The sequence below is a fragment of the Gadus macrocephalus genome, chromosome 12 (genome assembly GCF_031168955.1).
Source record: "Gadus macrocephalus chromosome 12, ASM3116895v1".
NCBI classification, from domain to species: domain Eukaryota; kingdom Metazoa; phylum Chordata; class Actinopteri; order Gadiformes; family Gadidae; genus Gadus; species Gadus macrocephalus.
In genome coordinates this window covers 23337814-23338123 of record NC_082393.1, presented here as the reverse complement: position 1 = coordinate 23338123, position 310 = coordinate 23337814, and positions in this window count along the sequence as shown.

The window sequence follows — 310 nt, the reverse complement described above, 5'->3', positions numbered from 1 at the left end:
GGGGGGACATGTTAATACCTCAGCCCCATCCCAGTCCTCTGATGGCTTTAATGGAGGCTAAGGCGTCCCGTGGGAACCAGCCTGCTCCGTGACTCGTGGGGGGGGTGGAGGAGGGTAGCATAAAGACCCTCTCTTCCTAGGATAGGAAGAGAATAGGCAGAACTGGAGGTAGGGACGTGTAAAGCATATTACAGACTCCATAGAAAGCTGTGAGAGTAAGAAAGTGTGTGTGTGTGTGTGTGTGTGTGTGTGTGTGTGTGTGTGTGTGTGGTGTGTGTGTGTGTGTGTGTGTGTGTGTGTGTGTGTGTGT